Here is a 14,206-nt window from a genome sequence, read left to right as displayed (position 1 = left end):
CAAAGGACAGACAAGAGGCTATGGCCAAAATATGGCGTGGAACCCTAATTGGATCCCCCTACTCTTCATACGCTAGAGGGGTCCTGATATGGATAGACCCATCCATTCCTTTTAGAGTAGTGAACACAAAGACAGACAACGAAGGCAGGATGGCACTGGTACAGGGGACCATGGAGGGGAGGGAGATATGTCTGATTAGCACGTATGCACCTAACCATGACGCCACAGCATTCTTCCACTCCCTTTATTCTAGGATTGGCCCCTATGTAGACTGCACAGTGATTTGGGGGGGCCATCACAACTGCACATTAGACCCCCGAATAGACAGGTCCGACTCTAAGTACTCCCGTCCTTCCCCCCCCAGCCAAAGTACTCTCTAAACTAATAACCCAGCTGGCACTATGTGACCTGTGGAGGGAGCGGAACCCTGAGGAAAGAGAATATTCCTTTTTCTCCCCACCTCACAAGGTCCATACCAGATTGGACTATATCTTAATAAGCCAGGGGCAGCTTGATAGATTTGGTGATGCACGTTACTTGCCCAGGGTGCTATCAGACCACTCTCCCATGCAAGCCACCTGGGAGGTATACCCCCCTAGACCCCCAGTTCCCACTTGGAGACTTAGAGCCGAGGCCTTACTGGATACAGCCTTCCGAGAACATATAAGAGACAGCACAGAGGAGTACTGGCAGAACAACTTAGATAGTGTGGACTACATCGGAACAGCTTGGGAGGCTTATAAAGTGGTTATGAGAGGTGAGATGATTGCCACAATTGGGGGTACCCTGAAGTCCATCACAACCTCCCTAGTGGGCGCTGAAAAAGAACTGAGTGTGCTGGAGGGCGAGGCAGACTCGACCCCGGAACATATACAGAAAATTACTGAATTGAGACAGGCCTGCCTGGCTCACTGGGAGTCGCTGGGGAAACTGAGCTTCGCTAAACATTCTGAAAGAACACACGCACTGGGGGATAAACCTGGTAAACTATTAGCTTGGCTCTACAAAAGAGAAGTCCCCAGGTCACCCATTTGCTCCATACTCAGACCAGATGGCACCACAGCACATACCCAAGATGAGATTAACTTGGTCTTCTCCGAGTTCTACCGAGAACTCTACTCCAAATCCCCGCCCCCCACCAACACTGAAATAGAGGATGCCCTGAGTAGCATAGTGCTGCCTTCACTAGATGCCCAATCGGCTGAGGCCCTAGAGGAGCCAATTACCCCAGATGAGGTGTTGGCTATAATCAGATCCTTACCAACCGGAAAAGCGCCAGGCGCTGATGGCATACCAGGGGAATTTTATAAGACATACGAAGACGCCCTCGCCCCAATGCTAGCACGGGTTTTCAATGAGGCATATGAGCGGGGCACCCTCCCTGACTCCATGAGGGAGGCCACAATAATCCCTTTGCTAAAGCCTGGAAGGGATGGAACGGACTGCGGGTCTTATAGACCACTTTCTATGCTAAATGTGGACTGCAAAATACTAACAGCACTTCTTGCAAATAGGCTACGCAGAGTGATCCCCCTGCTGATCCACCAAGACTAGACTGGCTACGTACCGGGGCGCTCTATTACCGAAAACCTGGTAGGTTGCACCACATCATATACGCCACTGAGCATAACCCCCGAAAATACGCGGTGGCGTCATTGGACGCCACCAAGGCCTTCGATTCGGTGAGATGGGAATGGTTGTATGCTACTATGGGCAAAATGGTGATCGGGCCCGCCTTCCTGAAATGGACCCAATTGGTCTACGCCTGCCCCACCGCCAGAGTGCGCAGCAACAGGACGTATTCTGATAAATGGCCCCTTCACAGAGGCACCCGACAAGGATGTCCACTGTCCCCCATGCTCTATATTATTGCGGCTGAGCCGGTAGCAGCGTATCTCTGACAAGAATATGGTGACGGGGGCATTGAACTGAATGGGGTGACTCATCTTGTGTCCATGTACGCAGACGACATGCTGCTATACTTACACAATCCAGAGCACCTCCTGCCCTACATACTAGAGACCCTAGAATGTTTTCATAAACTTACGGGCATTAAGATCAACAAGGACAAATCGTGTCTTTACCCCTTGGCTGCTTTACACAGGGACGAACTTGGATCCCTACCCCCACTAGACCTTAAATGGCAGCCGACATCCTTTAGATACCTTGGGGTCACCATACACCGCAGCCCCAGCACGGAACATATCCTTAATACAGTCAGAGCCAAAGTCTCCCTTGATAAGTCCATGGTCTTTTGGGGGAAACTCCCTCTCTCGGTGGCGGGGCGGGCGGGTCTACTCAAGATGGTAGCACTCCCACGTCTACTGCATTTCTTCACAAACGTTCCCTTCAACATTCCCCCCTCCTTTTTCAGAGACTTGAACAAACTTTGTAGAAGATTCCTCTGGCAGGGGGGTAGGCACAGAGTGGCGCTTGAAAATCTCCAAAGACCCTACGAGAGGGGGGGGCTGAAGGTCCCTAATTTCGAGCTAGATTACTTGGCCAGCCAGCTTAGACAAGTGACACAATGGATGGCCGACGAAACCACCACTGATACCCGACTTCTCCAGCCGGCCCTGCCTACGTTGCTACTTAGGGACACACTGTGGGTTGAAAGGGAGACACTAAGGCATTACCCTTATCTAGTTCAACTTGGGACCCAGCTCTGGAGGCGTGCCTGCGTAAAAGTGGGGACTGCGGATCCGCTCTCCCCGCAGATACCCATCGCCGCAATCATGGCCAAACACCCATGGGGGCACAAGGAAATACGCACCCTATGGGAACCTTGGGGGGTAGCGGTGCTAGGGGACCTCACCAGCGAACAAGAACTAATGTCATTCATCGACCTCAGTGAGTCTGCAGGCCTACCCACAGGCCAGTTTCTGCTCCACAGGGCGGTAATCCAAGCCATAAAGGAGAGATGGCCGGAAGCCGCAAACCAGTTCATAGAAAACGAGACCATCGAGTCCATGCTCGACACTGCTGAGGGAGGCCACGAAACCTCCAGACTATACGAAGCGTTGCTGCAGGGCACAACCACAAACGAACTCAAATGCAAGAGCAGATGGGAGATCGAATTGGGTAGGGAGTTTGAAGATAAAACATGGGAAAAGATAACCCACTACCACAAAAAAATATCTAGGAATGCCCGCCTACAGCTCATCCAACTTTACATTACTAATAGAGCCTACCTCACACCAGAAGCCATATCTAGGTTCAGGGGAGCCGCAGTCCAGACATGCCCCAAATGCAATACGCCAAAGGCCGGAATGACCCACATGTTCTGGGGTTGTCCCTCTGTTCAAAGGTTCTGGGCTCAGGTGTAGAAAAAGGTAGCATATGCCGAAATAGTAGTTGACATTCTTGACCCAGCAGCCTGCATATTGGGTAGCTATACGAGAAACAGCAAAAACAAACCCCTCAACAAGCTCAAGGACTTAATATACATAACGGCGAAAAGATGTATAGCTATGAGCTGGAAAAGCGCAAGAGGCCCGAGTGAAGCCCTCTGGTGGGCCGATCTCAAAAGATGGATAACGGCTGAGACTGCTGCTTGGGAAACTGCAATCCAAGTACAGAGATTAGAATCCAGCGAGGAACTACTCCGGTGGGTGGCATTAACTGTGCCACTGCTCCACCCAGCAGCGCGAGAGAGCGCTTCGGAAGGCTCTGACAGTCCAGGGCCGTCGAGGGTCTAAAACAAGGATTGAAGGTCTAACTGTGGTCTCGGGAGAGGCGGGTGGGGAGGGAGGGGGGGAATTGTTTTATGTTCCTCTGAAGTACTCATGTGGCAATGATTAACCATTGATTTTATGTGTATAGTTTGTTGTAAAATTAATAAAGACATTTAAAAAAAAAAAAAAAAGGTTAGTAGCACAGTGTGGAGAGACAGCACAGTAATGAGGAAGCTTCGGGTACTCACAGGTAGATGGGCAAAAGCAAAGGCTAATGTAGCCCCCCTCACCATGAGGCGTGGCTTTGCCAGACTGTGAATTTACCTTTTATTTTTTCACTCATGTTTTTTTGGCCTGATGCAGCCCCCCTCACCATGAGGCGTGGCTTTGACAGACTGTGAATTTACCTTTTATTTTTTCACTCATGTTTTTTTGGCCTGATGCAGCCCCCCTCACCATGAGGCGTGGCTTTGCCAGACTGCGAATTTACCTTTTTTTTTTCACTCATGTTTTTTTGGCCTGATGCAGCACCCCTCACCATGAGGCGTGGCTTTGCCAGACTGCAAATTTACCTTTTTTTTTTTCACTCATGTTTTTTTGGCCTGATGCAGCACCCCTCACCATGAGGCGTGGCTTTGCCAGACTGTGTATTTACCATCATTTTGTCACTCATCTATCTACTAGCCTGATGTAGCCCCTCGAACCATGAGGCTTGGCTTTGCCAGACTGTGCATTTACCATTATTTGTTCACTCATGTTTTTTTGGCCTGATGCAGCCCCCCGAACCATGAGGCTCGGCTTTGCCAGACTGTGCATTTACCATTATTTTGTCGCTCATGTATCTGCTGGACTGATGTAGCCCCCCTCACCATGAATGTAGGCCTTCACGACCCTAATGTCTCCCAAGTAGCTGCCCTTAACAAAGCCTATCTACCGTAGGGTTCACTCAGGCCATCTCTGAGCCAACCCATATTAAAGGACGTACCCTTGATTGGGTGGCCCATCATAACTGTTCTGTCCTGGTGACAGACATCTCTCCTATTCCATGGTCAGACCATCACTCCATTCAATTCGACCTGAACATCACCATCAGGCCACCGAAGCAAGTGATTCCGTTCCCACCGGCACTCACCAGAAGTTCTCGTCAGCTCACGAAGGAGAGGCTCACTCCTTACATCTTGGTGCACGCCCTTCAGCCCCCTTTTTCCAGGGACCCTGAAATTCTCCCTACTGCATTAGAATCTGTCATCACTCAAGCGGCTGACACCATTGGTCCCCTCACACTAAGAAAAGCCAAGCGGTCCACGCACTCTAATGCATGGTACTCCCAGGACCTTCTGGAGCTGCGGTCCAAGACGAGGACAGCGCTGTCCATCTGGAAAGCTTCTCCTAATGATGCCTCTCAGGTGGCTTTTAAAAATATTTATAAAGAATAGAAGGCGGCCATCATTAAAGCCTCATCACATAATACGAGGAAAGCAAAGGCCAAACCAGGGACCAAACACATATTTGCTATCTTTAGAGAGTTGGAAACCCTGATTACCCTGGCACAGATATCCAAACTGCTATGCTTGATAAACTTAACATCTTACAAAGTAAAATTCTCGCCCATCAACAGGCTCTCAGTCTCCAAATTGCTAACCTACATGGTAGCAAGTCTGCAGAACCTGAATCTGAGGGAATTATCCTGGAAACTACTGAAAGACTATCACTGCGCTTGGAACTAGTATTCTTGATTAATGTACTTATATTCAGATAATGTTGCTTTTGCAATTGCAAGCTTTCATGCTGATAATAATGTAGTCCACGTATTAAATCTAGAGAATTTCTTCTTTGTATTGTAACAATAGCCGGCACGTGTTTCGACCCTGAAGGTCGTTCTCAAGGCTATTAATCAACCAAAGTTGTTCAATAATTCACAAAATAAACATATTAAACAATATTATCATCATATTGTAGAGTTACTTGATAACAAAAAGAAAATTCAACCAATGATGAACCGTAAAATGAAATAATAAATACCATAGCATACCGGTTGATGGGAGTTTAGGTTAAGCAAGCGTTCATGGAAGGAATTAGAAGAAAACAGTTTCAGTTCATATTCACTGTCAAAGATGACATAAATTGCTGATATGACATTTTCTTTACATGTGCAAGCTTGCAAAGACTGAAGTCAAAGTACATTGGTGCGCAATTGAGGATAACATGTGTCCAGCACCGATGATCACCCATTTGGAGTCCATATTATATTAGCCCATGTGTCAAGGTCATTAAAATAAAATGGTAAGTACACAGCAAGCATTGCCCATGCATGCAATTCACCTGGTTGTGATGTTAAAATGATCCTCTAGAATTCATGCAAGTGCTTACCATCCAAGTGCACTTGTTCTTTTTAAAGCCTGTGGATGTAATTGTAAGTATAAAATTTGTCTTGACAATTATAAACCAAATGAGTAAAGTAGTAATGTTCAATGCTTATCTGTGCCTACCTTGAATAGCGTTTTCAACTATCATCGAAATAGGTATCTTCTTTGTTTGTCAAAGTAATCACTGGGTCAAATCCCTGTGCCCTTAAAAGCAGATAAACGTATGTTTTAGTAACCATTACTTGTTTAGTAAAAATGGATTCCTGCAGAGTTCGCGCTCACCTGTGATTGGGAAAAATCCTTGAGTGTCCTGTTTCGTCAGGACTATTGCTTGCAATGGCCGCGTCGCCGTATAACAAATGAAATATGGCCTTGGCCGCGCAAAACATTTTGCAACACAGGTACGCTCCTTCAAACCTTCTGAGACCCCAGAACCCTTGAGTACTCTAACTTTGTCAGACCTCAAGAACATTGAAATTCTGACTCACCTCAAAACAGAGGGAAAGTCAGACTTGAATTCAGTTTGTTTGGATTTCGGAGTGAATACCAGAAATTTAGAAATTCGTGAACTCAACTCATCCAAATTTACACCACAAGTTACTACTGAGAATGTCATTGATATTATTCATAAATCCATGGTTAAGGATATACACACTTTAATGAACAAACAAATGCACTCCAAGAGAAACTCCATAAAAAGCAATAAAACCACATATAATCTTACGAAACGCAAATATCAAGCCCTGAATTCCCTCATGGCAAACCATTTAATTACTATCAAGGACACCGATAAAGGGGGTAATGTGGTGGTACTCAATACAAAGGACTACATTCAAATGGGCCTCTTACAACACCACATTGCTACAAGATTTTTAAAACTAATCCTACGAACTCCATAGTATTGGAGCTGACTAACCTAAATACCAAATGGCACCTTATGGGACTTGTAACTGATGAAGAAAAAAAGTTTCTTCTTGTGAATAATCCTACAATCTTGAATATATATTTTCTACCCAGAACCCACAAAACATACCAACAGCTGCCTGAAGTGAGGCCAATTATGAGTGGTGTAGGCTGGGCCACACAGGGCCTCTCCCAGTACTTAGATGAGGCTCTGACAAGCTTTGTGGTACTAATGAAATCCTACATTAGGGATAGCACTTGCGTTCTACAATTTCTAGACACTGTAGAATGGCACTCGGATTATCTACTTGCAACTTTGTATGTTACAGCGCTATATACTAGCATCGGACATGATCTGACAATAAATGCTCCAGAATTCACCTTCAGAAACTGTTCTGCTTCTCATTGGAAGCATGTAGAAATGCTTGAGGAATTCTTATTGTTCACCTTGAAGAATAATGTGTGTTTATTTAATGAGCAATTTTTTCAACAAGAAAGAGGAGTTGCGATGGGTGTGAAATTCACGCCTATTTATGTCACAATATGAGGAGCAACACATATACCAACATAATGTTTTCGTGAATCGTATTATTAGATGGAAAAGATTCATAGACAATATCGTCATCATATGGGCAGGAACACCAGAATCTTTTCAAGATTTTGTCTAACATGCCAATAAGAATGAACTTGGAATTCAGCTTACAGGACACGCTAGTCTGTCACATATTGATTTTTTGGACCTGCATATCTTTATTCCAGACAATCAGATTCAAACAAAGACATATCGCAAACCATCATAGGTTAACTCAGTATTACACGCCAACAGTGGACATCAACGGGGAACCATTAAAAACACTCCTGGGGCCGAATTCTATAGAGCTCGCAGAAACTGTAGTCGTGACTGTGATTACAAACAAGAATGCAAATTACTAACCAAGAGGTTTCTTGACAGAGGATATAGCCTTAGGACCATCAATCAAGCATCCAACAAATACATGCATACTACACAGAAAGAATTGGTCAATAAGTGCAGGAAAAGCAGGGCAGAAACGCAACCTATTGCCATTATAACTCAATACTCCAGAGATAGTGCTGTGTTATACCAAATGGCAGCCAAACGTTGGAACATTCTCCAATTAGATAAGGACTTAACACCTTTTCTCACAGACAGGCCTAAACTTACTTTCACCAAGGCGCCTACACTCAGAAACAAACTGTGCCCTTCATTTCTGAACTTATCACCAACAGAAACACACAATTGCCTCACAAGCTGCGGTGGCTTTCACAAATGTGGTCACTGCAACCAATGCAAATACGCTTTAGACAAATGTGAAATCTTTAAAGATCGGTTGGGCAATGAAATCATTATTGAGGATCATATCAATTGTAAAACATGTTACGTTGTCTACATTATCAAATGTGTTTGTGGCAAACAATATGTTGGCAGCACCATCAGGCAGCTGCACATACATATTCGAGAGCATCTTCTGAGTTTGAGGAATACTTAACCTAAAACATCACTGGCCATTCATTGGCAAAAAGAACACCAAATGGATGACGTTGAAGATATACGTTTCTTGGGTCTAATGAAAGTTAAAAAGGAAAGAGGGGGGAGAGACTTACAACTCAAATTGCACAAAATGGAAGCAAGAATAATTTGTCTTTTAAGATCAACAGAGTCCGGTTTGAACTCGGAGCATGAGATGTATGTTTTTTTGTAATTGAGATTGTTGTACCAAATAACATGATCCAGACAAAACTCATGCATACATGGGGAAGCATGGGGGACAGCACGTATGATTCAACCCTTTTGGAGTACCTGGAGAACACTAGTCTCAATTTTAGTTAAAAATCACCTTTTGGCAACCATTACAAACACTGCCCGTGGCAATAGAATAGTATATACGGAACCACTGCTTAGCTCCACTCACCAGTATATAGTTCATATATACTATGTAGTTTAGTATATAGTATTTAGTTCACAATTTATATAATTGCACATACAATTATGAAAATATTGTATGTAGTGAATGTACAGTACATCTTTGGCATTCCATGCTCACTAACCTACAGCCATGATCCAATACTCATCAGCTAGTCACGTATATTTACATTATACATAACAACATATTAGTAGACTCCCACGCTGCAACAACAGTACATTAGCGCAAGCACGATAATTACTGATGTGTCATGTTTACATTCTGACATCATGCGCTGGCATGTCACTGCTTAGCGCGGCCAAGGCCGTATATCATTTGTTATACGGCGACGTGGCCATGGCAAGCAATACTACTGACGAAACAGGAAACTCAGGGATTTTTCCCAATCACAGGTGAGCGCAAACTCTGCGGGAATCCATTTTTACTAAACAAGTAATGGTTATTAAAACGTACATTTATCTGCTTTTAAGGGCACAGGGATTTGACCCGGTGATCACTTTGACAAACAAAGAAGATACCTATTTTGATGATAGTTGAAAACGCTATTCAAGGTAGGCACAGATAAGCATTGAGCATTACTACATTACTCATTTGGTTTATAATTGTCAAGACAAATTTTTTACTTACAATTACATCCACAGGCTTTAAAAAGTGCACTTGGATGGTAAGCACTTGCATGAATTCTAGAGGATCATTTTAACATCACAACCGGGTGAATTACATGCATGGGCAATGCTTGCTGTGCACTTAGCATTTTATTTTAATGACCTTGACACATGGGCTAATATAATACGGACTCCAAATGGGTGATCATCGGTGCTGGACACATGTTATCCTCAATTGCGCACCAATGTACTTTGACTTCAGTCTTTGCAAGCTTGCACATGTAAAGAAAATGTCATATCAGCAATCTATGTCATCTTTGACGGTGAATATGAACTGAAACTGTTTTCTTCTAATTCCTTCCAAGAACGCTTGCTTAACCTAAACTCCCATCAACCGGTATCCTATGGTATTTATTATTTCATTTTACGGTTCAACATAGGTTGAATTTTCTTTTTGTTATCAACTAACTCTACAATATGATGATAATATTGTTAAATATGTTTATTTTGTGAATTATTGAACAACTTTGGTTGATTAATAGCCTTGAGAACGACCTTCAGGGTTGAAACACGTGTCGGCTATTGTTACAATACAAAGAAGAAATTCTCTAGATTTAATGCGTGGACTACATTATTATCAGCATTACGCTTGCAATTGCAAAAGCAACATTATCTGAATATATGTACATTCATCAAGAATACTAGTTCCAAGCGCAGTAATAGTCTTTCAGTAGTTTCCAGGATATTTTCACTGCACTGTGAACCCTTGGGTGGAGGGTTCTCTTTTTGGAGGACTCCTGCTCCTCGTTGTTTTTTTCTTGTACACATTTTGTAAACCAATTTATAGGTTGGTGAACAGCGCACAATCTCAAGTATCAGTCACTCAAACTGGTTTTTGACTGAATCTGTGCCCCCCGTCATTCGCCTTCAAGGAAATGAGTGAACCAAAAGTCATGACCCTCCTCAAATCCTTGTTAAGGGGATGTCTGCCCGGCACAGCTTATCAACGATTGTGCCCCCACCTAGGCTCCTTTCATCACAGTCTCCATTAATGCATCCTTCCAGTCTGGCCATGTCCCAACTGGTCTTAAAGAAGCTTGGCAACTCCCTCTCCTTAAGAAACCCTTGCTTGGCCCTAAGGTCCCAGGGAACTATAGACCTATCGCTACAGTTCCATTCCTATTTAAAACCCTGGATAAAGCAGCTTATCTGCAAATCCCAAAATTCTTTGAAGCCAACCATCTTCTGGGCCTTTGGCAGTCTGGCTTCCGCCAGGACACGGCAACAAAACTGCATTGCTAGACCTAAAAAATCAAATGAATGACTTCCGTGATGCAGCCAAACCTGCGCTCCTGCTGCCCCTGCTGCTCCTTGATTTATCCGCAGCCTTCGACCTGGTGGATCATAAAACACTCTGCCACCATCTCTCCTCTGCGGCGAACTTCTCCCCCAAGGCTTGTGCTTGGATCACCTCGTTTCTTCTGGAAAGTGTTATGAAAGTCTTCTCTGACTCAGCCTGAGCACACCCAAGTAACATGAAATGTGGCGTCCCACAAGGTTTCTGCATCTCGCCTACCCTATATAACCTATTCACAAGGCCACTGTTCATCATTTTGGACGCCCTGGGCATCCCATACACTAATTATGTGGATGATACGCAGGTGCTTATCCATCTTACAGGTGATTACAAGTCCGACATGACCACCCTCAATTCCATATACTCAACTATCCAAACCTGGATGGCAGAACACTGGCTCTGCCTCAATAATGTCGAAAACCGAAATTCTGCTTATTGGATCCCCTGCCACTATTGGAAGACTGGACAAACAATATAGCTCCTTCCTGATTGATAACACACCAATCAAGGTATCCCAGGCTGTCAAAACCGTAGGTGTATTTCTGGACTCCAACCTTACTATGAATAGACAGGTCAACACCATTGCTCGTACCTCAGCATACCACTCCAAATTGCTTAATGCAGCAAGGCCCTTTCATAACAGAACTGTCTCACCATTGCAAGAGCAATAATAGGATCCCGATTGGACTAATGTAATGCCCTCTTTGTGGGGACATCTGGGAAAAATATCGCTAAGCTCCAAATAGTACAAAACAATGCCCTTAGTGCCGCCACTGGTATCTTCAAAAGGGAGCATGTCTCTGAGACCAGGAAGCAGGTTCACTGGTTTCCCGTTAAAGAAAGAATCATTTTTAAAACTCTTGCTCTCACGCATAAATGTGTCTATAATCTAGCTCCTCTCTTCCTTGCCCAAAGAATCGCCAAGCCACTCTCAACCAGACCCATCAGAGAGGCCTACACCAACAGAATTGCCATCCCTAAGACCCAGAGAGTTTGAGCTGGAGGCACAAGCTTCCCCACCTTGGCAGTAACCCATTGGAACACCCTTCCACCTCACATAAGAAGGATTGACTCACACTCAGCCTTTCGCAAAGCGATTAAGACTATGTTATTTGTATAACATAGCAACTCTCCTCTGGCCTATACTAGTGTATGATTTGAAATCTGTAATGTTTTTGGACTGTATTCTTCCTCATTGAAATGTAATGCTATTAGAGAGATTCGCTCCCTCTGAACGAAGTTCATGCTCTATGTAACCCTGAGCACCTACCATGAACCAAACATTCTCTTTTTTGTAAACAAGACAGACTCATGCAACAGCGCTTCAATGCCTTTGGGCTTTGGCATGCTTTACAAATCCAAATAAATAAATAAATTACCATGGCTTTGCCAGACTGTGCATTTACCATTATTTTGTCACTCATGTATCTGTTGGCTTGATGTAGCCCCCCCGCACTATGAGGCATGGCTTCTGCCAACTGTGCATTTACCATTATTTTGTCACTCATGTATCTATTGGCCTGATGTAGCCGCCCGCACCATTTATGTTTGCGTGGTCTTGCACTTTTAAGAATGTCACTTCTCACTTACTCTAACTAGCGCCCTGATGCCCGAAGGCTTGGTGTGCTGCTATAAATGCAAAAATAAATAAATAAAATAAATAGGCAAAGAGACCGGTCAAGGGCTGGTCTTCACCCTTCACTCTTCCGCCCTTAACTGGACACCCCTGGCTGGCCACCCCTAGAAAGTTCAGAATGGATGCCACATGCTCTCGTCACCTGATCACCTAGTCCATTAGTGGTTGATCGCCCTGATATTGTCTCTGCTGTTGCTGGGATGAGGTGATTTCTTACTGATTGGTGTTGCCAGAGTAGCCTTTTGTGGCTTTCGGATGGATATGGGTTTGGTCTAAAATGGCCACATGAAGTGATGTCAAGTATCCAAGATGGCATCTGGAAATGTTGTCAGTGACCAATCCAAGATGGCCCCTGGCAGTCAAGTTCAAGACAGAAATACATGCACTGTTTGCCTATTTTTGTGTTGTTTGCTTTGTACCACTCCCAAGGACACCTAAGAATGCTTATAAATGCCTGTAACAGCGCCCTGATGCTTATGGGTTTGGAGCACTGTACAAATAAATCAATAAATAAATAAAGTGAAGCCAAAAACACGAAGGAATGACACATGCTCTTGTCACTTGATCACCTAGTGGTCCATCAGTAGTTGGTAGCTCTGATATTGTCTCTACTGTTGCTGGGATGAGGTGATTTCTTCCTGGTTGGTGTTGCCAGAGGAGCCTCTTGTGGCTTTTGGCTGGAGATGCGTTTTTTCCAAAATTGCTTGCTATTTACACCGCACAACGGAAAAGGCAACGGCAAGTCATCAATGTGATAGCAAGAACAGATACTATCAGAAGATGACACTTCAAGGAGAAAGTACCAGGCAGTCATACCTTATATAACATTTTGGGGCACACTTTCAAGTTCCCTGTTATTTGGCGTTGGGTACCTGTTACGGTTACAGTCACAAGCAGAAAGGTACCGTCATGTAGTTTTCCTCATTTGCACAGCAGAGTCCAAAAGGGGAATGTGGAAAGTCGGCGATGACGCTTGTATTCTACCCTTTTGCACTTCGCAATGCAAATGAAGTAAACGCTGCCTGCCATGTGCACAGGGCAGGAGGCGTTTACAATAGATCCCTATGGAGTCTACCTGCTCTTTGCTGGTGTAACAAGCCAGTGGATTCACAGCATTTGCACCAGCCTGAAAATAAATACCGGCGCAAATGCTGTAGTCGTATGTCGGAGAAGAAGAGGTGGCGGAATCCGAAGTTACGATCTGCCCGCCTCTGCGCCATTCAAATAAATGAACATGAGCCGTAACGGAAATTAAATGTTTAAAAAAAGGTTTTACGTATTATTTTCCATTACGCAGAGCTCAAACCAAGCTCCTTTCTGTTAGCCTTGGTCGACATCCCCATTATCTCCACAGGCTGGCACCCCCCCTGCAACCACCGCAAACACACCCTATGACAGTCTGCCTCCCATGAGCCTTACCGCCAGGCCCAGGATTACTTTCCTGTGAGCAGACAATGTTAGCATCAAGGAATGGCCAATGAGTGCAATGGGGGATGAGGGCTTTCATCGTGTATCCGTTTACCATCGGACTCCATTTTTCTGCCGTCTTCTGTTGCCCTGTGGGGAGTGCTTCATGGATATTTGCATCTGGAATGGCGCTTTAGAGTCCTGAGAGCCAATCAGGAGCCACGTATTCTGGGTTTTTACTCTCTGGTGTGGTCATGGATCCTGATGGCTGCCACCCCTCTTCCTCTCACTGCCGGCATCATGACCCCATTAGGT

Source organism: Ambystoma mexicanum, chromosome 12 (assembly GCF_040938575.1).
Source record: "Ambystoma mexicanum isolate Mex_15411 chromosome 12, UKY_AmexF1_1, whole genome shotgun sequence".
NCBI lineage: Eukaryota > Metazoa > Chordata > Amphibia > Caudata > Ambystomatidae > Ambystoma > Ambystoma mexicanum.
This window is presented reverse-complemented; position numbering follows the sequence as displayed.